The 22,817-nt window shown below is 31.9% G+C and overlaps 1 protein-coding gene across 10 annotated transcripts in view; it reads left to right on the top strand.

Moving 5' to 3' along the window:
- LOC114330907 (multiple inositol polyphosphate phosphatase 1-like) overlaps window positions 1–22,817 on the top strand; it is a 266,073-nt gene that overhangs the window by 114,080 nt on the left and 129,176 nt on the right. The window lies entirely within an intron of this gene.

The raw sequence follows: 22,817 nt of genomic DNA, 5'->3' as shown, positions 1-22,817 counted from the left end.
CCAAACTTCTTTGCTGTTTCCAAACTCTTTTTTCATTTATATTAACTTTTCCTCCATATTTACTCATTTAACAGATGACATTTCTAACATCAACTCATTATCCCTTAACTTCTACTAGTCTTCCAAAATAATCTACTTTAACTTTTTCCACAGTTTTTACTAAATCGACCAGTCACAACTCTAACACTATTTGATCTCTTCCACCCAATTTTCATAACTTATTGACATTTGATCAGGTTTTCGTTATAGGTCCAACTAAACTTCAGAAAAATATTTATAAAAGGTTTTTATACTAATTTTTCCACTCTCTTATCCATGGGATGTGGGGTCTGGTTTCTGGGGCGCCCAGCCTTTTTCATCACACCTCATTACAGTAAATAATTCTGATATCACATCACAAATTATTCACTACCTTCTAATTTTACACATATTGCTTGTTTTCCAATACACCTACATACATCCATCCAGTTTTAAACCTTTTCAATTCAACTCGATAACTTGGTATAAAAAATAAAAAATAGAAAAAATCCCTATTTCATAAACATGTTTAGTCCTAGATGCTATGTTACATAAAAGGACCTCATACTTTTGCCAGGTTATTAGTTCATTTGATATTCTTCTTCACTTCCAATATCAACACTCAGGTACCTTAACCAATTAATTCACATATCATTATATCATATCAGTTTCCTCCTGTCACTCATACAACTTATCTTAATTTCAACACTACTTTAATATCAGACTTCCATTTACTATAGACTCTCTAATTTACTCTGCCATTGGTACAATTAAACCAAACACTCCTTTTAATTCATAGTAAATCAAATTTTCAACAGCACAGTTGGACTTACTTCAATTTGAATAGGAACATGTATAGATGGCTGCATAGATTCTGGCTATTTCTCATTATAAAAATCATTTCATACTTCACGTTCATCTTACATATTCAAAGTACTTACTTAAATGTAATTATAGCCACAACTTTGTTGATGTTTGTTATTACTAGGTAAATTTTCATTAAATATTTTACTAACAATTAGTTGGCTGTCGGAATACAGGGTAAATTCCACGTCACGTTGTCCATCTGTCTTTTGACACCTTTCAGAAACATCACTCATTTTGCATTCAGTTGCCATTAAGTCATTGAAATGTGATCAACTCAATTTGGATCCCACGTGTTGGGAAACCTGTATACCTTACCTTAGGGCATTATCCTGTTTGCCATGTGACCATCACAGGCCTTTTTACTGAAGTATGCACTTTTAAGGCATCTATATTTTATGTAAAGGGTTTTTACCCAAATATTTTTCTTTTGTGGCTCAGCTAGCATCCAGTTTGTAAGTATAACCAACTTGCTCTAACCTTTGTCAATATTTAAATAATAACTTTATATTCATTAAATCGGTTATACTTATTTTTAGATCGAACACTGATGATGATTTTTTAAAAAAATCGAAAACGTTTTGTTGTGATGTAGCCCTTTTAAGGGATTTTTAATAAAAAAAAAATTTTTATACCTTTTACAAAGGATTTCTTTCCAATTTTGTGATTGATGGTATACAGCAAACTACAGGAAAACCTTTTTCTTTTCCTTGTGGATTTTTTAAAAATGTTGTCCGTAGAAACAATCTTTTTATATATTCGAAAAGAGAGTATTTTAACACGAATTTTCAAATAAAAAAATTTAGCCTGGGTTCATTTGGGACAAAGTTAGACATATGTTTTTTTTTAATTCACAGCTAATTTGTTTATAATAATTAAGGAATCTCATTAATGCCATTTTAAAGAATGGGATTTGTATTTTTTTCCTAAAAAATTTACACAAATATTGCACCTTCATAGCACCCTCTACGATTTTTCAAAAATGTTGTTCAAACGATTACTAGGGGGAACCTACAAATCCCTAAATAAGTTAAACCTAATAAAGTTAATAACCTAAATAAGTTAAAATATATCGAAAAAGCAATTTCAAACGAATATAATTTTCTGTATCTCCTGATCAACTCAATGGATTTTGATCTTCCTTTTTTAATTTGTATGTAATTTCTACGTAAATTACAAATATGCAATTTGTTTATAAATTTATTAATTAATTTGTCTAATAACAGTCTAATTTGTTTAAACAATTCTTGAAACAATATTTTTTAAATGCCTAGACAAATTGCATATTTTGTAATGTACAGAAAAATTACATACAAATTAAAAAAAGAACGATCAAAATATATTCAGTAGATCCCGAGATATAGAAAATGATAGTAGTTTTAAGTTGCCTTTTTTAGTTTTTGAACTCGTGCATTTGTCGGCTCCCAGCTCCCCCTTCACCTACCACGACTAGTCACCAATTGAACTACATTTTTAAAAATTCTGGTAAAATGCCAGCTTTTCTAATATGAAAAATGGTTTTTCCTACTGACAATATTTTTAAAGTTATTCTAAATGTTTATAAACTACAAAATTTCACAAATTTGGCATTAGGATTTTTGACTATATTAGATATTTTTTATCTTCTTTTAGTACATTTTGATATAATAGCATCAGTTTTCTACTTTCATTTGGCATACGCAGAATTGCCCTATCTTCATTATTTTCTGCCTTATCTTATTGCAAAATAAAGGTCTCTGGGATAAACAAATAGAATAACTCTTAAACTAATTAATGGATCGATCTCAAATTTTGACGGTTTGTAAAATACCCCAATACCCAACTTCGGGTGAAACACTAAAGTTATAAGGTAGTTTTAGTAAAAGTTATTAAAAAATAACGATTTTCACTTATTTTGCAGTTTGTGTAGCAACAAATTAACTTTTTAACTTTCAAAAATCGGCATTTTAAAGGTTTTTAATGTTCTAAAAAATTAAATTTTGTAATTTTATGTCAACTATTTAGCTTTTAAATGGGGTGCAACAAATCGAAAAAATCGCGATTTTTGCACTAAATTGTTAATAATTAAAAAACGGACGCGAACTCTAGGCAGGAAACAGGTAGGTTTTCTTCCTATAGGTCTACAATAATTTAAAAAGTAGTACCTGGATCTTTGAGTGTCCCGAACATGGTCTATTTCTAGCTTATTACCCTGGAGTACAAAGAGTACTCAAAACGGCAGAGATGAGAGTAGTGAGAAGAATTACAGGAAATACGCTGAGAGATCGAAAGTGGAGTGAAGACATTAGAAGACAATGTAACGTACAGTGTATAAACGAATGGACACTAAATAGAAAAAAAGAATGGAATAACCACATAACCAGAATGGGGGAGACACGTGTGGTCAAAATAGCAAGAGATAAATCACAAATCGGTAGAAGAAGTATCAATCCGCCAATGAACAAGCCGAATTTCTTATAAAGAGGAAGAAGCAGAAGAAGGAGAAATTCAGAACCAAATACACTCAACCAAACTTATATGGAATCTTCCGATTTTTTTTATTATTTTAAGCGCATTAATGCTAAATTAAATTTTCTTCCATCGCGTCTCTTAGAAGCCTAACTACAGGTTATAGAACCAAATTAACATACCTGCGACCTATAGTCCAGGAACCGAAGCTTTTCACCTCGCAATTTTTACAGAATGGATCGATTTGCTGGAAAATTTGAGAATAAGTAGTGGATACCCCAAGGATCAAAATCTATGACTCCGAAAGGGGCTTTTACCATGGGGGTGGTTGCCACCCCATCTCGGGGGTGAAATTTTTTTATTATATTTTGACCGCAAAAGTTGATAAAAACATTAATTCTAAGCAAAAACTGTTCTATACATTTTTTTGATAAAATTAATAGTTTTCGATTTATTCGCCATCGAAAGTGTTAGTTTTGTATAGAAAAAATCAATGTTTTTCGATATTATGATTCACTCAATTTTTGCCGTAGAAATTTTTTTTTCAAACCAAGTTCTTGGGAATTTAATAACCTACAATTTTATATCAAAACATTTTTTCTTATCTCTGACGCTAATCTTTCTATTCTGAAGAAAATGGCATTTTTTACCAAACTACAAAAATTCGTTATTCGCTTTTAACTCCAGTTTTAAAAAAACTAATCATTCTAAGCCAGTCAAACTTCTAGAATCTATTTATAATACATAAATAAATAAGAATGAATAAGGCCGATGACCAAAAACACCGCTAACTTACATTATTATGCTTCCAATTGGATTTCTCCTTTTTTTTTTGTTCAAAAAAATATATTGATTTTTTAACCGTAACTTTTCTATTTTTATCTCAGAAAGTTTGATAAAAATATATAGGTCTGGATCCCGCGTATGAAAAAAAAGTTGATTAATAGCAAAATGAAAATTTGATAATAGCTTTAGGGTGTCTAGTCGGACAAACTTTGATATATGGGAACACTGGAAGTTTTAATTGTGGAACAGGTTAAAAATTTGTCGAAAAACTCGGTGATAGATAGAAGATAGATTGCCAGCAGACAATATTGATTCATTGATTGTCTGCGTATCAAGTTTTGTGTAAGAAAAAGTCAGATCCAGGAGGTGTGCCTGCCAGCATCCCTAAAACCTCATTTTTTTTGAAGATATCCTTCAGCAACTGACTTACTCTTACATCCACCATGCGGCTTCAATATTGTCATACTAGCTCTAGCGTCTGCCAGAAGAGTTGCCGATATTCGATGCAGACGGTGAACTGTATAGGGGAGAGTCGGCTATTGGTGCGCACCTAAGGCAAATTCAGGATATTTCACAAACTTGAAACATTTCCGTTTCCAAATTGTTTGAAGATATACTTCAAAGGCTTAGGTATATTGGTAGGGACCGCATTTAATGAATGGTTGAGAAGAGTGAGAGGCGAAATTTCAAATTGGTGTAATGCGCACAAATACCCAACCTATTCGGCTAATGATGCGCATATGTCGGTTAACTGTGCGCAATAATAGAACTTACAAATAACCTTCGAAAATATAGCTTATTGAATATAAATACTAAAGGAACAAACAAATACACGGAAAAAGATAAAAAACCAAGTTACAGATATTTAAAAAAAATCTAAGTATTGCAGAAGTCACAACACAAATAATATATCATTCTGGACTATCCTGTCGTATACACATGGCATGAGACCACTGACAATATATCGAACACTTGCACCATACCTCGTCTTCTTTGCTACCATCACCACAATACACAGAAGTCATTTTTATCTGACACGAGATCTTCCAACTCGTCATCATGGCAAAGTTCACTTTCTGAAATAACTTCGGAGCTGTTGTGTCCAAAAATTTTCCTTTTTGTACCTCTCTTTAATTTCGTGGTTTTCTCTTTGCCCCTTTCTCTAGTTTGACGGTTGTTTAACGCTTGTTTACGTTTTATGACGCAGTCAAAAAACGTAAAAATGCCTTTATATACCTTGCCGGCTAATGGTGCGCCATGCGCACCATTATATGACGTTATAGTTCACCACATAACACAAAATTTAATAAAAACAAAAAAGAATTGAGCAAAACTAACGATATCAGTGTTTAAAATGGTAAATAAATAAAAGATATAAGTACTATTTAAGCTATATTTCTGTCAAGAAAAAAAGTTGTCGCTTATTTTCTCAGTCACACAAACAATATCATACCACGCGAAAACATGTAAGCGATTACTGCCAACCGGTAAATTATCTCCCGACGTTCGTTTGTGTCGGATAGATATGGCAGTTGCTACTAGATGGCCTGACAATATAGTTTTTGCAATTTTATTAAATAGGAGATTAGAATCATTGATGCGCACAATTACCCGACGCGCACTATTAGCCGACTATCCCCTACTTGTCAGGATCGCTCAAACCTACAGGGTGGGGCATTAGTGTGACAAAGTCCAATTACTCGTTTGTTGTAAGAGATACGAAAAAAAGTTATTTAGGTAAAAGTTGGGGCACACATAGTGTCATATTTTAAAAATATTTTCAAATATACAGGGGCGTCCGTATTGACAGGGTGACACCAATTTATGTTTTTTTAAATGGAATACCCTGTATATTTTTACATTTTTGGATTCTCCTCGATGTTTCCTTTCTTAAAATATATGGTTTTGTAATATTATACGAGGTAGTTTAAAAGTTAATTACGTTTTTTTGTTAATTTCGTAGCAAAATCTACACCCTGTAGAATTGTAGTGATTTGACATCAAATTTTCATTTGCATTTAAACGATTTTTAGTATAGTCTACTATTGTTAATCATTAATAGTATAGCGAAATGTTTAATTTTATTATACAGGGTGGGTCAAAACTCGGAATGAGTATTTTCTGAGTTTTCTTAAATGGAACACCCTGTATTTTAGTATTGTAATAAAATTATATTTTATGGTACTTTTTTATTTCTTAAGCATTCCCTATACCTAAGTGCTTTAATTTGTAAGTTATTCGTCATTCTTTAAGCAAACATTAATTGCAACAAAAATTACGTAAAATTTCATTAGGTAGCCGTGAAAATATCCAATCAAAAGTAATTTTTCGAAAAAAAAAATACATAATAATCTAGCCTGATCCTTAATTTATTAATATTGGATGAGATATCCAAATACATTCGTAGTTAAGGTTGTTGGTGCTTAAAATATGAATCAAACATACAAAATTCTGCCTAGTTGGCTATGACACAAAATTTGCTAAACATTTGACATTACACTATTTATATAGTTCCAGTTGATTTGATACCATTACTAATATTAATTTTTCTAATGAGGAACGGATTAAAATGGCTTTGTGCTCGGAGAGTATAACAAAAATGAGCTACTTGCAATAAAAATGTATCATCAGCAATTACCTGATAGACGACAAGCAAAAAGAGAAACTTTTGAAAGGATACTAAAACGGTTTCAACAGACAAGATACTTAGATTGTAAGAACGATTTTACTAATATGCAGATCCTCAGTGACACTAAGGATTACATTTAATTGCTGTTTTCTTCACTTACAATAGTTTTTATTCGAGCAGATTTATCATAATCTAAGTGATCAGTCCGTTGAAACCGTTCTAGTATATTTTTAATCGTTTCTCTTCTTAGTTGTCTTCTATCAGGGAATTTCTAATGAAAAATTCTTATTGCTAGTAGCACATTTTTGTTATATTCCACTAGCACCAAAATCTTATTAATCAGTTTCTCATAAGAAAAATACATATTAGTAATGGTAACGAAGCAACTGGATCTATAAAAATAGTATAATATCAAATTTTTAAGCAAATTTAGTGTCATAGCCGACTAGGTAGAATATTGTATGTTTTTATTAATATTTTGCGCACCAACAACCTTAACTACGAATTTATTTGGATATTTCATCCAATAGTAATAAATTAAGGATCAGACTAGATTATGATGTATTTTCTTTTCCAAAAATTATTTTTGATTAAATATTTTCACAGCCACCTAATAAAATTTCACGTAATTTTTCTTACAATTAATGTTTGGCTTAAAGAATCACGAATAACTTACAAATTAAAGCACTTAGGTATAGGGAATGTTTAAGAAATAAAAAAGTACCATAAAATATCATTTCCTTAAAATACTTAAATACAGGGTGTTCCATTTAAGAAAAGTCAGAAAATACTCATTCCGAGTTTCGACCCACCCTGTATACTAAAATTAAACATTTCGCTATACTGTTAATGTTTAACAATAGTAGACTATATTAAAAATCGTTTGAACATAAAATAAAAATTTGATGTCAAATCACTAAAATTCTACAGAGTGTAGATTTTGCTACGAAATTAACAAAAAAACGTAATTATCTTTTAAACTACCTCGTATAATATTACAAAACCATATATTTTAAGAAAGGAAACATCGTGGAGAATCCAAAAATGTAAAAAAATACAGGGTGTTCCATTAAAAAAAACAAAATTTTGTGTCACTCTGTCAATACGGACGACCCTGTATATTTAAAAATATTTTTAAATTATGGTACTATGTGTGCCCCAACTTTTACCTCAATAACTTTTTTTCGTATCTCTTACGAGAAACGAGTAATTGGACTTTGTCACACTAATGCCCCACCCTGTATATATTTTGCAATGATGAATGGGATTTTTCCAAAGGTATTTTTCCCAACTGGTTGTACAGTACAGTGACCTTGTCTATAGGTCAGAAAAAAAATTGTTTTCTGAACAACCTTCTTCTTTTTCACGTGCCATCTCCGCGACGGAAGTTGGCAATCATCATGGCTATTCTAATCTTAGATGCTGCTGCTCTGAATAGTTCGGTTGATGTGCATCCGTACCATTCCCTCAAGTTACGCAACCATGAGATTCTTCTCCTTCCTACACTTCTCTTGCCCTGGATTTTACCCTGTATACAACCACGTGGCCATAAAGACATGTAATCTCTTATTATCTTCAAAATATTCATTTCGTCTTCATCAATAATTGTAAAAACGCGCCTTTTGTCGGTTGTTGTATCTGATACGTTTACAACAAAAACTGAGATTTTATCTTGTACGTGAGTAATTAGCATATCTTGCCGTCTACATCCACCAAATACCAAAATTCCAAAGTGGAAAGATGCATCAATAATCATAAAGGAATCAGACATGAAAACTAGAAACATCAAAGAAGCAGCCCTCATCCTATTAAATGAAGGAAACTGTGTAGCAAACCGATCATCAGAATGCAGCAGACTTTGGTTGCCAATACTTAAAGAAGAAGTGAATAACAAGAATATACCAGCAGTACAGGATAAAAAATGTAAAACACGGACTCCAAGCATGCACAATACATATGCAACACACAATTACAATTTCTCTCTCTCTCCTATGGCTCTACAGTTTAAGTCGGGCCCTGGCTTCCCCCAGCATCCGCCTCCAAGTATCTCTGTCTCTGGCTGCTCTCCTCCAGTTGTCCACCCTCAATATCTCTTTAGCATCTGTCCTCACTTCGTCTATCCACCTCTTCCTTGGTCTTCCTACTATCCGACGTCCTACCATAGCTGCCCAACGCAATCTTTGTATTTTTGCATAATTTGCTATAGAGGGTTCTCTGTAATATTAGTATAGCTCGTGGTTGAACCTTATTCTCCATATACCATTGTCGCAGATGGGTCCCAGTATCCTCCTTAATATCTTTCTTTCAAAAGTATTAATAAGTTTTATTGTCTTTTCTGTCATGATCCACATTTCTACACCATATGTTGCTATTGGCCGTATGATGGTTTTAAATATTTTAAACTTAACTTCCCTATGGATGTCTTTGGAACCAAACACCTGCGACAAAGAGAAGTATGCTTTGTTAGCAAGCATTATCCGTTTCCGTATTTCTTCCTCCTCGCTGCCATTCTCTGTTATCTGTACACCCAAATATGTGATCTGTTTTACTATTTCTATATTAGCGTCGTTTATTGTTCAATTCTGCAAGTTTCTTTGGTTCCTTGCTTGTATTAGCGATTTAGTTTTATCTATGTTGACGGCCAGCCCTATTTCTTTCGCATTTTCAAGCTCCAAATATAGTTCTGTGACGTCTCTTGCGGTTCTTCCCATCAAGTTTACATCATCTGCGTACACCGCAATCTACTTAGACTTATTAAACAATAAATTTTTTGGGTTTATGGACATTTTTCTGATGACATATTCCATGCATATATTAAACAGAGTCGGTGCCAGCCCATCTCCCTGTTTTAGCCCTTTAGTTATCTGGAAGGGATCTGTCAATTCATTTTGAACTCGTACTTGCGCTTCTGTGTGAGTCATGGTGGCTTGAACCAACTTTACCAATTTTCTTGGTATACCAAATTCTTGCATAATTACATATATTTTATCTCTATGTATGTTATCATAGGCTTGTCGAAAATCTACAAAGATTTGGTAGATATCTATGTCCTGCTCCCAGGCTTTAGCTAATATTTGTTTCACGTTGAACAGCTGGTCAATAGTAGACCGTCCTGGTCTGAATCCGGCCTGGTATTCTCCTATGATTTGTTCTGTGAAGTGGCTTAATCTTCGGTTTATGATCCACGTAAACACCTTATAACTCACACAGAGTAAGGATATGCCTCTATAATTATTATAGCTCAGTTTGTCTCCTTTCTTGTGGACTGGACATATAATTGCTCTTTTCCAATCTCCTGGAATTTCTTCTGTGTTCAATACGTCTCTTATGAGTTTATGGATTAAACCTTAATTCTTTGATTTTTTGATAAAACATAACCTCAACAACTTGCTGGTTACTTAGGAGAGAGTTGGACAAAACGGGATACCATTCTTGTTTATTTTTGTTACGGAAAAAATGTTAAAGAAATTATCATATTATTATTTTTTTTTAGGTATAACATTTATTGAAGCACACAAAAAACATATTTTTAGCTATTTTTAATGACTGGAAAATAGCAAAAAAAATATTTATTAAAGTCCTACACATCCCGTTTTAGCATACCACGGTTGGATAAAACGGGATAGGTTCACAATATTTAATTTTTTGCATAAAATTATCTAAAAATTATAATTAAGTAGACATAAGACTGCAAAGCAAAATTTACATTTGAAAAAACAATATCTTCACTAGTCAGAAACTTAAAAAGAGGCCTTTTTATGTTTTACTGCAAAATGGGAAATAAGACCTTTTATTTAGGACTAGGTACGTATATCAGAACAAAAGTCACATAAAAATATGTTGTTCTTTTCTGCAGTATGAGAACACGCTTTATCGCTATTTAAAAAATTAATAGGCCAACAAATAAATAGGTGGATAAAACGGGACATAAGAAACTCTATCCCATTTTATCCAACTCAGACATTTTTCAAAACAAAAATGGCCCCTGCCTAAACGTGAGAGTAAAATTAGATAGAATACACATAATAATATTCGTTAATGAGTGCTTAATTAAGTGTAATAGTCACCGGAATTATATGTTTATATAATATTATGTAGGCAATATAATGTAGAAAACAACGCACCTAAAAGTACAAAGTGCCAAAAAAATAGAGTCAAACAATAATTCTTAACACAACAACTTTTCATCAAAGAGTGACATCGAGGTAAAACGAACTGAGAATGTTAAAATGATGACTGAGAACAAGTTTTCGTCGTTGTCCGATTGATAGCAGCACTAGTTGGGTCTCTAGGCTCGGTATCCCGTTTTATCCGACTATCCCGTTTTATCCAACTCTCCCCTATATATTACAGAATCTTTTCTTTGATAATATTTTTTAAAAACGATTTGAAACGTCAAATTTTTTAGGTAATTTAAGTACCTATAGGTATAACATCTTAATTTACGATGTTATATCTTTCCTATCTGTTGTATGGAGTTGAGTCGTGGATCGTGGGCTGTCACATATGCCACCTGCACGAAAATTGGGGCTTTCGAAATGTGGCTTTATGGTCGAATCTTGAAGATATCTTATACCGACCACGTTACTAATCAGGGTATTTTATTAGGAATACAAAAAAAAGAGCTATTAACCACAATAAAACCGCCAAAATCGAATACCTTGGTCAATCATGAGAAACAGCGAGAGTATGGACTGCTGCAACTAATTTTACAGGGAAAAGTAGAAGGAGAATGAGGACTAGGAAGACAAAGGATTTCCTAGCTGAAAAATCTACGTAATACGTGGTCCAACACAACAACCGCAAATCTTTTCAGAGCAGCAGAATGCTAAGTAGAAATTGCCATGATAGTGGCCAACATCCGAAACGTCACTACAAGAAGAAGAAGAACATATTAATTTGTTACTTCTGCGTTACACCAATCAGTTCATGACATTAATAATGTTTGACGGGGATAATTGACAATTATTGTTGTATTGAAAAATACTGTTATTGTTGTTCTTTAGATCTTGATCCAATTCGGTTGTGGTTAACCGCTGCAAATAGGTACACTATCTATGACGTCATTGCCTATTAAAACTAAATAAGAAATGTAATAATAATTATTATTAGAGTTCAACGACTTTTTACCTGCCGAATTACATTTCTCAGACTCATATATTAATTATTGGCTGTTCGCGCCTCTTTTAAATTGCTTAAATTAGTTCACAAGGCTGACGTATATAGTATGATATACGAATTCTCATCAAAAATGAAAAATAAAAAAATATGAAAAAAACATTTCTAAGAAACGCTTTTCTTTAGTTACGAGTGACTAAAATTAAAAATATTGTAAAAAAATCAACTAAAAGCAAAAAATAAAAAAGAATTCAAACTCGAAGGATTATTCGAAAAAAAAAACTGTTAATATACAAAAATCTCACACATTCGTTAAAAAATTGAAAACATCTAACACATTCGTTAAAGAAAAGCGTGGGACGAAAACCGTTTATTCGATTAAGACACGCCCCACGCTTTTCTTTAACGAATGTGTTAGATAATGTGTTAGATTTTTTCAATCTTTTAACGAATATGTGAGATTTTTGTCTATATAATCTTTTTAAGTTTTTTTCGAATAATCCTTCGAGTTTGAATTTTTTTTATTTTTTGCTTTTTAGTTGATTTTTTACAATATTTTTAATTTTAGTCACTCGTAACTAAAGAAAAACGTTTCTTAGAATTTTTTTTCGTATTTTTTTTACTTTTTGGTCTTACACTCTTTAAACAATAAAATATATCGTCATGTTTATTAAAATATATGTATAAAACATATTATGATGTACAAACATGAAAAGAAGTCGGAATCGGCAAAAAAATTTGAAACGTTATTGTTTATTTATGAAGCATAACTTAAAAAATTAACATAAAAAGTGAAATTATGTATAGTTCATGTAATTAGCTACAAAGTTTCTAGTTTCTTCACTGTAAAAAGCAAGAGAATTGAAGCATTTTCCATTAAAATCGTTTTTTTTTATTTAAACAATTAATAAACATAAAAAAATATTGACTATTCGTGTATTATTGTTCCCGCGAATGCATATGTCTGCAAATTTTCATTCATTTGCATTGCAGAAAAGGCAGTCAAATTAACGGCTAAAGATTTGACCCAAACGATTGAACTAAAGAAAAGCGTTTAAAAAAATACATTATTAACAGTTTTATGATATTAAAAAAAATTAAAATCCTTTATAATAGTGTAATAGTATTTTATTATGTAACGAACATTTAATAATGGTTATTATGATGCGAATATGACGGATACGAAACGAGCCGTGAAGCGGCGAGTTTCGTATAGAATACGAGCTTCATACTGATAATTAAATTGTTGTATACACGATTTTTTCTATGATCATTCGCAACAAAAAATATATTCAAATTTATTCATTTTGCAAGGCAAACAAATTAAGTGATTAAGTTGTTAAATTAATAATTATTATTTTGTTGATACATTCATATTTTCAATATTACAATTATTAAAATAAATTTGAGGATACATTTTTAGTATCCCTATCGTCTTCAGACATTTTCTTAAAAATATTTAATTTTTAAATTAGTCAGTTTGTTTACATATTGTGAACTGTCAAAGCGTATGCATTTAACTGGACATTGGTAATTAGACCAGAAAGGATCTGCGAAAAAACGTCTATTTTTGGATGTGAGAGGTGGCATTCGGATTTTTGCAGATAAAGTTAGGTGACACCTTCAGTAATAATAATTGACTTATGCTCCTTCTCAAATATGCCCGGAACATTAATAAAAAAATTAAAATTTTTAAAAATTTCGAAAAACATCGATTTTTTTCTACTTTAAAACGATTCGTTTTGGAACAAAGTCGTACAGAAATAAAATAAAGATAATTGAGTTTTTTATGATATACGACTGGTAAAAAATGTCTTAAGTATTACCTTTTCTGCAATATAGCAATAAATACAAAATAAGGGGACAAAATAAGTCTGTTGTTATTCAATATTTTTTAACCACTTTGGTGGCACTTAGAACCTTAGTAATTCGCTTAGGAAATTCTTTGTAACATACTTAAATCGTGTACCAAATTTCATTAAAATCGACCTTATAAATTTTGCATAATAAATTTGCAATCTAAATGTTTTTAAAAAGTTCAAATTTTTTAAAACCTTTCTGAACAAAAAGTAGACCATTTAGAAGTTGGCTAATTTTTTTTACATATAAAGAGGTGCTCTACCTATGTAATACACTTTACAGAATTAAAATCGGATTATTTAAGGGGCTCCAGCAATGTTTTAAATTAATAAACAATTTTTTGGCTTATAAACAAATAGATTTGTTTAATAATAAAAAAATTAATTTTTAGCAATGCAAATAATTAAAACCGGTATAATTTGACTTAAACTTTATTTTTTAATCAAACGTTATTCGCGTTCAAAAATTGCAATTTCTCGATTTTTTGAAAGTTCCACCGCGTTTATCTCGAAAACTATGCATCCTAAGAAAAAACTTGTAAAAACATTTTTTGCTTAGAATTACCCAAGAAATACAAAAAAATATTTTATTTTGCGAAAAATCGATTTTATGTAATTCCTCAAGTTCTTTGTTTATAACAATCTTATCGACATCCGGATCAACTGTTACCCAAAAAATTCGTGTTCTACGGGTCAAAATATATAAAAAAAACTTGGGTAAGTCCATCTAAATAAAGGAGCCCGTAGCACCCCCTCCTGGCCACAGCACTAATTTGTGTATAAGCCAAAAAATTGTGTATAAATTTAAAACATTTCTGAGGCTGCTTAAATAATCCGATTTCAATTCTGTAAAGTGCAGTAGATAGGTGGAGTACTTATTTATAGGTAAACAAATTGACAAATCTTTGTATGTCCTAGTTTTTGTTGTGCAAGATTTTAAAAAATTTAAATTTTTTAAAAAAAGTTTAGATTGCAAAATTATTATGCAAAATCTAGTAAGTCAATTTTAATGAAATTTGGTGTACGGTTTTAGCACATTACATAAATTTTCTAAGCGAATTAGGAAGGTTAAAAATGTACCCTAAGTGATAGAAAATCATTGAATAAGGGCAGGCTTGTTTTGCCCCCTTATTTTATATTTATTGCTATTTTGAAGCAAGGGTGATAAATTAAGACATTTTTAACCAAACGAATCTGATAGAAAATTTAATTATCTTTGTTTTATTTCTATAGGACTTTGTTCTAAAGTGAATAGTTTTTAAGTTATAAGCAAAAAAGTAGAAAAAAAAACGAAATTTTTTTGAAATTTTTAAATATTTTATTTTTTTTATTAATGTTCCGGGCATATTTGAGAAGGAGCATGAGTCAATTATTATTACTGAAGTTGTCACCTAACTTTATCTGCAAAAATCCGAATGCCACCTCTCACATCCACCTAAAAACAGATCCTTACTGGTCTAAATTGCGTTTTTAGCGCGCTAATAACTGGCAAAATAATGCAAAAGATATAAAACATAATACATTGTGAAATAAAAAGAGATGAAACTAGTAGAGGTGGAAATTAACAATATAAACGTATAAATTAACATTACATTACATAGTTTCCCACCTTTAGACGTCTGTGATAGTGGTATTTTATAAAATTCTCCTGTCACAGTGACAGTTGTCATACTCCTCCGATACGTCTATAGGTGGGAAACTATGTAATTAGTGTAGGAAACAAAGGTTGAACCTTGCAAAATGGACACAAGTCCGGTTTTATTTTTTTTCTGGTATATCAAGGGGTGCTTATTATAAGACTAACTTTTTCTGAAAAAATTTCGCCCCGAAACCCCCATTTTCACCCCTTTAAAGGGGGTACTTTGTGGTTTTTGCGGAACGTAGCCCTTCCTGTACCTTTCACAAAAAATTTCCTTTATAGAAATATGAAGAGGACTATATTTTTTACGATTTATTTCCCGACAGCATCTGTCTATCATCCACCGTTTAGCGGGGGTCGCGCCCCAAAAGTTGACAAGTTTTTAAAAAAGATGTTTTAAAAAAAATATATTTTTTCCTAACTGTAACAGAAATTAAGAAGAAATTCTGCGGCAATTATTCACAAATAATTGATTGATTTTTTGGTATAGGTTTCACCTAAGGGTAATAGCCCTTTTTTTAATTACAGGGTGTTACATTTTAAAAAACCCCCTTTTATACCATCTGCACCATTTATGCTAGAGTAAAAAAACTTTCAGCGATTACCCATATACTGGTGCTATTTACAAATTTGTATAATGCACCCCCATTTTTTTCCCGGAACCACAAAAAAAAAAGAAGAATTAATAAATAAATTGATTTTCTTGGAATCCTTCACACACAATGCCCTTTATTAATATGCTTCATATATCATTTTGTGCACGTTATTATTACCCATGCATGGACACCAAAAGCGATTTCCTAGTGCAACCCGTGTAGCCAAAAAAAAAAAAAAATAAAATGGGGGGTTGAAATTTTTTTTTTGTTTTTTGCTTTTTGATCCCTATGATCATATGCTTCTTCAATAGTGCTTTTCAAAAATATATATGGTTATTGCAACATCACTGCTGAAACCACCCCTATCCATGAAAATATACTGCAGAAACTACCCCTAGCCCTTGGCGAGCATGTTTTTACGATTTTCTCATTACCTATGCATTCTTTTGAAACAAAACTTATACAAGGTTAAAGACCACTATTTACTCTAAAAATTAGGTACTATTCATTTTTTTCGTATAAGCAACCGTTACGGCACAGTGGCGCCGTAAACCTCATATATGCTTTGGCGGGCTCCAGTTTTTGTTTTTTTATTTCGCCATCTGTTCGTTTTATTGATAAAGTACTTATGTAAAATAAAACAACACAGTGTAACGTACAAATTATGACCTATGCACATTTTACATTCTTTGCGCCCCAAAGCCACAGTGGTGGCCCAAAATCAATTTTTGCATATTTTCGCCACCTACACGCATTTTATTGCATTAATGCTACTTTAATAGCACAATATTCACCCTTAAGTGGTCACTAATCAGTGGCGGATCCAGGGAGGGGTGATGGGGGCGATCACCCCCTCTTAAACCAAGTGATATTATATTTAAAGATTATAAAAATATTCATTTATTTTTATAAAAATTTAGCCAATTGGCACCCCCCTCTTAACGATGCTGGTTCCGCCACTGTCGCTAATGCATAAAAGTACGCCATTCTTTTAAAAATAATAATATATTGTAAGTATTTCTATAAAAATAAATGAATAGTTTTATAATCTTTAAATAGAATATCACTTGGTTTGAGAGGGGGGGTGATCGCCCCGATCACCCCTCCCTGGATCCGCCACTGCTTAGCGACCACTTAAGGGTGAATATTGTGCTATTAAGGTAGCATTAATGCAATAAAATGCGTGTAGGTGGCGAAAAGATGCAAAAATTGATTTTGGGCCACCACTGTGGCTTTGGGGCGCAAAGAATGTAAAATGTGCATAGGTCATAATTTGTAGGTTACACTGTGTTGTTTTATTTTACATAAGTACTTTATTAATAAAACGAACAGGTGACGAAAAAAAAAAACAAAAACTGGAGCCCGCCAAAGCATATATGAGGTTTACGGCGCCACTGCGCAGTAACGGTTGCTTATACGAAAAAAATGAGTAGGACCTAATTTTAGAGTAAATACTGCTCTTTAACCTTGTATAAGTTTTGTTTAAAAAGAATGCATGGGTAATGAGAAAATCGTAAAAACATGCTCGCCAAGGGATAGGGGTAGTTTCTGCAGTATATTTTCAAGGATAGGGGTGGTTTCCGCAGGGATGTTGCAATAACCATATATATTTTTGAAAAGCACTATTGATGAAGCATATGCCCATATAGATCAAAAAGCAAAAAACAAAAAAAAAAATTTCAACCCTCCATTTTATTTATTTTTTTTGGCTACAGGGGTTGCACTAGAAAATCGCTTTTGGTGTCTATGCATGGGTAATAATAACGTGCACAAAATGATATATGAAGCATATTAATAAAGGGCATTGTGTGTGAAGGATTCCAAGAAAATCACTTTATTTATTAATTATTCTTTTTTTGGGGTGGTTCCGGGGAAAAAATGGGGATGCGGTGTACAAATTTGTAAATAGCACCAGTACATGGGTAATTCCTGAAAGTCTTTTTACTCTAGCATAAACGGTTCAGATGGTATAAAAAGGGGTTTTTTAAAATGTAACACCCTGTAATTAAAAATAGGGCAATTACCCTTAAGTCAAACCTATACCAAAAAATCAGTCACTTATTTGTGAATAATTGTCGCAGGATTTCTTCTTAATTTCCGTTACAGTTAGGAAAAAATATATTTTTTTTAAAAACATCTTTTTTAAAAACTTGTCAACTTTGGGGCTCCACCCCCGCTAAACGGTGGATGATAGACATATGCTGTCGGGAAATAAATCGTAGAAAATATAGTCCTCTTCATATTTCTATAAAAAATTTTTTTTGTAAAAGGTACAGGAAGGGCTACGTTCCGCAAAAACCACAAATTACCCCCTTTAAAGGGATTAAAATTAGGGTTCCGGGGCGAAATTTTTTCAGAAAAAGTTAGTCTTATAATAAGCACCCCTTGATATAACAGAAAAAAAAAATAAAACCGGACTTAGTGTCCATTTTGCAAGGTTCAACCTCTGTTTCCTACACTAAATGTAATGTGAATGTATACGTTTATGCCTATCGATAACTTCCACCTCTACTAGTTTCATCTCTTCTTACTTTACGATGTTTTCCATCTTTTGCGATATTTTGCAGGTTATTAGCGCGCATCACTGCATATAGTTAAATGTAAATGTACCTACAATATACTTAACTTTAAAAAATACGTCCACCGATAATAACCATTTCCTAATTATTAAGTATATTGACAGTAGGTGGGTACATCAATGATATTACATATCGACGTACGTTTCACTTGATGTTTTGATTTAATTTATTTGAAAATGAAACATGACGTTTGTGCAAAGAGCAAAGATACAGTATAGAACTAAGTATAATAATTTATCTTCATGAAAAATGTGGAGAGATATACTTCTGAAAACACATAGCGTCAAATATTGCGTTTGGACGATGACTTTTGACTTTTATATTTAAAGTTTCATAAGTGTTTTGAATCTTTATTTATAAAATACAAAAATTTAAATGTGGAGAGAGATACTTCTGAAAAAACATAGCCTTAAATATTGCGTTGGAGGATGACCTTTTGACTTTTATTTTTAAAGTTTCATAAATGTTTTGAATCTTTGTTTATAAAATACAAAAATTTAAAACTATGTTGCGTATTTATATTTTGTTCGAATGTGTGTGTTTTTACGACAGCATTCAACAAAATTATAAATAAACAATTGCTGAAATAACGTAAAAAACTTAAAAACGGACCAAGGCTAAAGTGCTCTGAAAAAGAACTCTTTCGTGTGTACAGAATTTTATGATTCACTTGTTTTGTAAAATGCCACGGAAAGGAATGCTACGATTAATATAAAATTCCAATGAACACAAGTTGACCTCATTTTTAGATCACACAAGGGAAAATCCCGTTCAAAATAGGGTTGTTTATGTATGCGTTATCCACAGAGAAAAGCAAGCGTTTTTAAAATAAAAGAAATACCCACATAGAATGAATATAAAATGATTCACTTCTTTTTAAAATTTATTCAGTGGTGTAAGGAAAGATACGTTTTTTTATACTTCCACGAAATTATAGGTTTGTTTTAGTTGTAACTAACATTTTAAATTACCTAAGATAAATCAGATAAACCAAGGTTAAAAAAAATAATTTGTGTGTACTTTGTACGCATGTAAGAAGTTATAAGTACTTCTATCATATGATTTCAACGAAATAAAATTATTTAAATATTAAACTAATTTTAATACTTAATACTTTCCAAAAATCCAAAAAAAAAGACAGCAATTGCCCACATTTGAACCCAGGACCTCTCGATCTGTAGTCGAATGCTCTACGAATGACACCACGAGCCCACTGTTTATACGGTTTCTCGGACAACATTATGACAAATCACGGTAACAAATAGACGAAGTGAAATATAAATAAAAATGTTTTAATAATACGTATTATCTTACTACCGACGAAGACAAATCCAAAGACACAAAAATTATATGTATTTCCTAAAAACACTAATATGTTCCTTCCACACCTTTTTTTGGACTAATACATACATAACTTAAAAGATTTAGCAAAGAATATCTTTGGATTTAACACCGAACTCCATACTGTATGCGTGTACATGCGCGCAGAATAATAAAAATTCACATCCAATCGCGCCTAAAGAAGTATAACTTCAAAAATAGTTAAATGTAGCTTATGTTCATTCATTTTTTTAAGTACAAAATATTGTATTATTCATTCTTGTGTTTTCTTTTTGAGCCATTTGAGAATTATCCAACGTTGACGACCACCATGGAAGAGGCTTGGCTTGGTTTTTCAATCACTTGGTTTTTCAATCATACACCTATTCAACCTATTTTTCTCTTAAAAATTAGCTACAGATTTAATTTCTATCTTGTCTAAATATATCTATTCTTAATTATCTAGTCTAAATATATCTATAATTTCTTAAATATACCTAACTGTCTTTAGTATCTCTCTATTTTTTGACCGTCGCGTCCTCATTACTTCGATGTTAGTTGTGTTCAAGAATATTTAACATTGGCCTATGTATCCATATTTCTAATACTTCAATTAAGTTCATCGTTCGTAGTTTTAGCATCTATGCTTTTACTTCGTAGTAAAGTACCTATTAGTCAAACTTAGCACTTGCTCATTATTTTTTGCATATTCCTAAAATGACACTTTTATTACAAAAAAATATTCTCATTAAAAATGTTTTAGTCGTTGCAATTCTTCGCTCTATTTCTGTCAGGATCCAATAAATAATTGTTCCATTATAATCTTCTTCTTCTGAGCACCATATTTCCAATTTGTTCCTGCTACTCTTTAAATACCGTAGTAATAATGTAGTACCGAATATGCTTTAAACTCCAGAAGATGACTCCCCTTGCAGTGACAATGGGCACCAGGTGCTCCGGGCATCGGATTTGTTGGCATATTCATGTTGAGCAACCTCAAAAATCCCCGAGTAATCCATTTGCATCAATTTAATGCCGAAAACCGTCGTAACTCCAGAAGATGGCCTGCCTTAGTAGTGATCCTGGGTACCAGGTACTCCGGAGGTTAATTCTGATGACATATTCGTATTTAGCGACCCTAAAAACCCTTCAGTAATCCATTTGTTTCAATTAAATGCCGAAAACACCCGAAACTCCAGAAGGTGACGTCCCTTGCAGTGACCTTGGGCACAGGTGCTTCGGGGGTCGCTTCTGATAAAGTATTCGTGTTCAGTGACCCCAAAAAGCGCCCGAATAACAATATTTCGTCCTTAGTATACTGATTTTGATGTTTATGTATGCACTTTTGGATGCATTTTATGCACTTTTAAGTGCAATTATGCATTTCCACCCATTTTTGAATAGAAGACTTTTTTCCTGACGTCATTCTGAACATAATGCAAAAAACTGCAAGTCTCTAAGTGCTGTATTTAAAAATTAATTTGTTTTGTGCTAAATGCCCTCGTCTATTTATAATTTTAGTAAGGTAATAATAACTTTTTTATAGCCACAAATTCTAACTATGTAGAAGAGTGATTTACACTTGTCTAAAGAATATAAAACACTTGATCCAAGTTCATTAAACTGTGGAAGTATGCCGTCTCGCCCGCTTAAGCTTACTCCAAAGTTGTAAGGTGTATGGCGGTATACAGACTTTTCTACAACAATAGAAAGAAAACAAATAAAAACTGCGAACCTAGACTTTGTTTCAATGCCATTGAACATGAAAAATGATTAATTAAAAATTTCACGGCGTCCCTTACACAATATCCATTGTTGATGGGTGTCGATTGTTTATGAGTCACGCTGCACTTTGTTTAAGTGGATTCAATTGGTTAAGGATTTTAAGGTGTTGCATCATTGAATCATTTTCAAATGTTACTTGATAAACATTACCATTAGGTAATGTTGCAAACCGTGTTTTCCAAACCGATTTAGTGCAAACATGTTGATTTGCAGTAATTCTTTTTATTCTGACAAAAAAAAAGACATCTAATAATACAAGAACGGCATATTAGCAAGAACGAGATAAGTGCCAATAAACCAAATATTTTTTGATACATTTGTCAGTCCTACCGCAAAATTTATCATATTTTGAGGTGGCTTCAAAAACTTGCCACCGTTGGCTTATTTTTTAATATTTTTCCTTCAATTTTTTCTTGAATAATCTATGAATTGTACTGAATATGCCTATTTAATTTAAAAATAAAATATTTCTACGATACTTAAAAAAATGTGCTTGTAATATTGATTTCAACCCCTACGGCCCCCTTAAGGATAGCTATGACACGATTTTGATAGTCAACCCATGCTGGATATATTTGAAGGGTACAAGGGAAGAACGGCGGTAGTCCATTTGAATTTTTCTCGAGCAAGCTGTAAGTTAAGATTTATTAACTTATTATAAATTCAAATTTAAATAAAAATATTCAGTCAAAGAATAATAATAAAATAATAGTTACTAAGACTTTATATTATATTACATTGACTTCATATCTAATAAGTTTATAAATTGTAACTATTTGATAAATGAATAACCATGTTCAATGTTACATGTTTACTCTGATTAGAGTACAAAGGGAACCATTCTCGTTGGAACTTGACCGCGTTGAGCAGATGGGACGTGAATTATAAATTGTAAAATTCCCTCATCTTCTTTAGTCTCAGCATCCGTTATGGCTTGCAAATTTTAGAAGCCTCGGAGGTGTAACCAGAGAAGGTTTCCATTGTTTTCAATCTGGTGGGATGTAGGGTAATATTTTTGGTAATATTTTATGTGCTATTACTTAGATCGAGAACTTAGTCTTTTAACTATCAGCTTGCTCAAGAACAGTCCAAATGGACTACCGCCGTTCTTCCCCTTTAACCTTTTTTTGTCTTTGTGTGAAATTTAATAAAAACAATGTTTCATCCGGAAAGCAG

The sequence above is a fragment of the Diabrotica virgifera genome, chromosome 1 (genome assembly GCF_917563875.1).
Source record: "Diabrotica virgifera virgifera chromosome 1, PGI_DIABVI_V3a".
NCBI lineage: Eukaryota > Metazoa > Arthropoda > Insecta > Coleoptera > Chrysomelidae > Diabrotica > Diabrotica virgifera.
This window is presented reverse-complemented; position numbering and strand designations above follow the sequence as displayed.